Here is a 5,279-nt window from a genome sequence, read left to right as displayed (position 1 = left end):
AGTCTGTTCAGTGTCGTACTGTCAGACATTCAGCTTGAAAAAAGTTATAAATTAGCTCTTGTCCACTGGAAATGTGTCTAAAGCTGATGAAACACTGAAAATACATTTTAAAAAATTCAGAAAAGTTTAAACAAGAAAATTCTGGGGGGAAAAAATTATATAAAATTCTGGAAAATCCACAAAATGTTAGTGGAATTTTAGAGAAGGGTATAATGCTAACTACATTTTTGTATGTTTATGAACGCTAGTTTCCTTATTTTTTGTAATTATAAATAGTATCTTTTTCCCCCCTTAAACTGAGCATAGCTATATCCCCTCCTTAAAGTCATTAAAGCCGTTAATCCTTTTTTGTCCCCATCATCCGATGATCATACATACTCCTCATTATGTGCTAATATGAAGTGTCACTCACCATAAGGTGGGACAGGAGAGACATATCCCATCATTTCCCTGCTGCTCTTAGCTGTAATTTAACTTCATGTTGCGGAATCCCTCTATATTAGCCGGTGAGTCACACAAAAAGAAAAAGACACATAACTGCAGGGATTCATAGCTTCTGAGGTAAACAGAAACCTGAGGGTATCTCACAAATGTAAACAGCGGCTCTGGCAGCTTTCTGCTAATCCCCAACAGTCGTCGCTATTGGCCTGGCGACCTGTGAGCCAATCAGAGTGAAGCATGGAATGAGTGAACCAATGACAGCAAAGCAGCTCAACAGCTCAGCTAATAACAAAGCAGCACTCTTTAGTGTTTTTTTGCAGATACATACCTCTACATCAGATGATTCCTCTCTTGCGCTTGAAAGATAAGAGGAGAGGTTATAATTTTTTATCACAATGGCCAGGCCTAAAATGATTTTAAACCCCAGCCTTATCTCGCTCTCTCATACTGCGCATGGAAACTTCACATGGTGATAAGAATCCATAATGAGATGAGCCACAGAAACGTAGCAGCAACAATATATCATGCTTATGGGAGTTTCCCTGCTAAATTGGGTCGTACTGTAGCCTTAAATTCTGTTAGCGGACTGTGCGAATGAATTAGGGAACTATAATTTGTGTTCTTGCTGAAAAAAGAGTCAACAGATTGTTTGCTCTGCACCAAATGCAATCACAAAAATGTATTTGTTTTGAAACACTATTATAATTCTGCTTATTTAAAAAAACCAAAGTCATTGTGAACATAAATATTATCCGTATTTACATTAACCAATACTAAATTCATCATCTTTTGCCTTTTTCACATTTTAATTATATGCTATTTACTATTTTTTTACTATTTTTTATCTTGAAACTGTCATACAGTCAACTCATTAACATATTTCCGGTATATTTTATTTAACTGGCTAATAAAGTAACTTGCTGTTGCTGGAATAAGAGAAAGTATTTTAAAATCAAGAGACACATCACCTTTACGTATCTTAAACAACTGAAGATTTACTATTTGTATGTGCTATCGTTGCAACGAACCATGTACAGCCTACTGCTTCTGCATTAGCAAGTTAGCTTGTTTCCTTTGATCATTCATTATGTTGGCTTACTCAAGCTCGGAGGAGCACTGATAGCCTGATCAGGGGCTGTGTTTTCTCTCCATTTACAAAACCAAAAATGGCAAAGAGGTTGTGAGAGACTCAGGTGGATCTTTCCCAGCAGCTCTGTGAGATAACGAGCAGAAAATGGCAACATGTGCACGCACACATATACACACATAAATGAACAAATAGCCAAGAACACACTTAAACTACAACAACAGAACTAAATGAGTCGACTGGGACTACCTGTCCGTTTGATTTCACACAAATGCAAGCAAAGGCAAAACAAGTCCCAGCCGACACAATGAATTTAATCTCAAAGATCTACCACATTAGCCTTCCAAGCTAATGTTAGCAGCCAAGCCTGGAAGTGTATTGATTAGCATTGCTGGCTCCACACAGGATTATTTTTATCATGCATCCTATTTCAAGGGCTCAGGTGCATTAGCACTCAAATGCCACACGCACATATTCGCTATGTGAAAAATCAATATGATATATTACGAAAGGTACAAAATCCCCTATATGGCTACAACTATTTTCTTTACCTCCTGATATTTTATACCTCATTTTATATGATGTTGACAGCCAGACAACTTCTAACATTACTAATACACAACAAAAATATAAATTTGTGTAATGAAAGTTAGATATGATATTAATAAGATTAATAAGTCTTAATAAGTCATGCCAAATTGTGTCTCCAAAATCCCAATCTTATATTTTCCCACTTGGTTTTCTGATGTTTCTAGCTACTACTTAAAAAAAAAAAATGCTTACAGTTTTTGTCACACATATCTTGCAAAAGCAAACACTTAATTCAAAACTATTTTAACTCTTCTAAAAGTGCTATTTTTGCGTAGTAACTCTACACACAAGCATCAAATAATTAGCCCATACACACCAAACTACACACAGATGTGAAAAATGTAAAACACTACTCTTGTGTGTCTTTTGCTTGTTCAGAGTGCAGTGGAGCACAGGAGTTTATCAGAGCACTCGCACATACATGCATATGAACATATACACTGTATATACAGTATGTATGTACAACTGATGAATTTTACACAGTTATGCAACTTAACTATATCAATACTGAACTGACTTGAGATGTATAATGACACTATTGACTTGCAGCTTTACATCAGAATTTGAATTTGATACTATTGTGAAGCTGCTGTGAAACAATTATATAAAGCGCTTTAGAAATAAAGTTGACATTCTGACTTAGCTTGTATGCATATTCAGTGTATATATATACAGTGGGTACGGAAAGTATTCAGACCGCCTTAAATTTTTCACTCTTTGTTATATTGCAGCCATTTGCTAAAATCATTTAAGTTAATTTTTTTTCCTCATTATGTATATGTACTCTATACACACACACACACACACACACACACACACACACACACAGAGTAGGAGTAGGTCATCAGTAAATGAGTGGCATTTAAATGGCAGTTTCCCAAATTTAACAAAAGAGCTGTTAGTTTTGAATGATGTGTGTAATGTAGAGAACTGTGTTGCAGATTTGGTCTAAAGATGAGGTATATGAGTGAATGGCTTCACTGAGTGGGCCTCAAGTACCACTTTTAGTGTCTAAGCATTTTTTTTAAAACTGTTAGGAGGACCTACAAAACATCGTCTTTACAATCTGAGACAAAACAGGCCTGACAAATCATGATAGTGAAGAATTTATATTTCACTGAATTTCATATTGCCTGTACTTATTGTAAAATAATGAATGTCATAAATAACTAACAAGAATTTGTAAGGCACATTTTAATAAGCTATTTTTATTATGTGAGAATAGTACTTCTTTATAGGATAAATAACTATCTATCTATCTCTATCTATAAAGAGGACTTTCATGACATGATTAATTATAACAAAATAATGTGATAAAATTATGCAGTTAATTTAATTAATTTGATGATTAATTAAATATAATTTTTAATCAACTGACTGCCCTAATATCAGTTTATACTGAATTAAAGTTTAAGTGATAATTTAATTATTTATTTTAATGATAATTGAATGTCATAATTTTGATAAAGTAAAGAGAAAGTAAAATTGGTACATTTTTGTTACAAAATCATTCTAGTGATTATCTGGAAAATGCAGGCTTTTTTTTTTTTAAATGAAAGGCAGGCAAAACACATTTGATTCATGAGAATCAGTGTATGTATGCCTTCTGGATATATCTGTCACTCTATATGCAACGAAAAATGACAGTGTATCATGATTACGCATATTTTTTGCTTTTAACTGATATGATGATTTGTGAAATCTGCTCTCAAGCTGAGGCTTGTTGGATGCGGCGTGTTTAAACGCGCTGTCCCCTGGAGACGCTCGCCGGCCTGCGGTAGACCCCACTGAAGTAAAGTAGACTCATTCTGTTCCCCTATAGGGAGATCGGAATGGGTAGTCATGCATTTAAAGCTGCGGAGACAGCTGGGGAACACGGCCCGGTATCTCATTGAGAAAACAGAGCACAACTGAAAAATGCTCCAGAGGAAATGGAAAGAGAGAGACTGTTCTGTAATAGTGACCTTGAAGGTGTGATTTGATAAACTGCAGCGTGGAGTACGCTTGCTCAACAACATATGCACACGTATTCTGATACCCAAGCACTCAAAAAAACAAAAAACAAAACAAACAACAACAACAAAAAAAGTATTTATATGCTTTTACATAATTTTTTTGTGTGTCCAAGTCAAATCATAGTTAGTTACCTGTATGCACAATATTGTCCGAATATGGTGAGAGAACTGTGGATGGTCACTTTAAATGTCAATCAGACAGTCACTTCCTGTTTAAGTGGGCGGTTCTTGGTAAGAATTAGCTGCAATATGAACGAGAATTTATGCAATTCAAAAGTCAAAAGAGAACGTTCAGAAACATTCAGAAACAAAGAAATCCAAAAGATGAAACCTTTTTGAGACTTATTCACCTCTTACCTCAAATTGAGGATTCATCACAGAAGACAATCCCCTCTGCGCACAGGGCTGATGTTTGAATGGTTAATTGTTTTATGTAGGTTGAATTTTCCTTGATTTGTCTCCATTGTCTGTGGCAGAACGACTGATTGTTCGCCAAGACGGTACTTTAGCGCTCTGCTCTGAGCGTGGCAGGCTGTTTTCTTCATTAAGTTGAGGAACGAGGGATGGGGCCTACTTTAAATTTCAAAAGAACAACAAAGGTATTCATTAAAACTCCCGGCTCATTTATCTACGTTGTCTTTCTTGTGTTCATTCCTTTCCTTTACTTTAAAGCAGTTTTAACTTAATGCAGCTGTGCTTTGAGTATTATATCTTTAAGTATTATGAGTCTTAACAATAAAAAAAAAGCCCTTGCAAAAGAATTGGGTTGGTAAAATTATAAAAAAATGACTTTGTCAGAATAGATATTTAGCTCATTTTAAATGACCACCAGTGTAGATTGGTCCGAAAATGCTTTTAGGATCCAGATGGTGGATCTTCAATGCCTGTGTAAAACCTTGCATGTTGCCATGATTTCTGGTTTTAGTTAGTAAGAGAAGTAGTAGTGCTATGCTAAGTCAGCATGCTTAGCTGTTAGTTTGTTAAACGAAGGCTTACTGAACGCACAGGCTAATGTTTAATTTGACCATTTTTAGCTTTGGTAATGCAGTATAATGTGATGTGTGACAATTTAAATGAGTAAATATGACAATTAAGTAATTAACAATACAATGTCATTGGATAAATTAGAAACAGTAGGTATTTAG

General features: G+C 35.2%; 1 long non-coding RNA gene across 2 annotated transcripts; it reads right to left on the bottom strand.

The window, feature by feature from the left end:
* Positions 1-415: 415 nt before the first annotated feature.
* LOC107739352 (uncharacterized) lies at positions 416-4,700 on the bottom strand. 2 transcript variants are annotated; one of them, XR_001639985.1, is made up of 5 exons: positions 4,492-4,700; positions 4,267-4,376; positions 770-797; positions 589-655; positions 416-494 (listed from the first exon to the last, which is right to left on the bottom strand). It is a non-coding gene; the product is annotated as an uncharacterized LOC107739352 (long non-coding RNA). The 2 variants fall into 2 exon arrangements; XR_001639984.1 differs by having other exon boundaries at positions 416-655.
* Between the last annotated feature and the right edge of the window lie 579 nt (positions 4,701-5,279).

The sequence above is a fragment of the Sinocyclocheilus rhinocerous genome, unplaced genomic scaffold, assembly GCF_001515625.1.
Source record: "Sinocyclocheilus rhinocerous isolate Xijiao unplaced genomic scaffold, SAMN03320098_v1.1 scaffold945, whole genome shotgun sequence".
Taxonomy (NCBI): domain Eukaryota; kingdom Metazoa; phylum Chordata; class Actinopteri; order Cypriniformes; family Cyprinidae; genus Sinocyclocheilus; species Sinocyclocheilus rhinocerous.
This window is presented reverse-complemented; position numbering and strand designations above follow the sequence as displayed.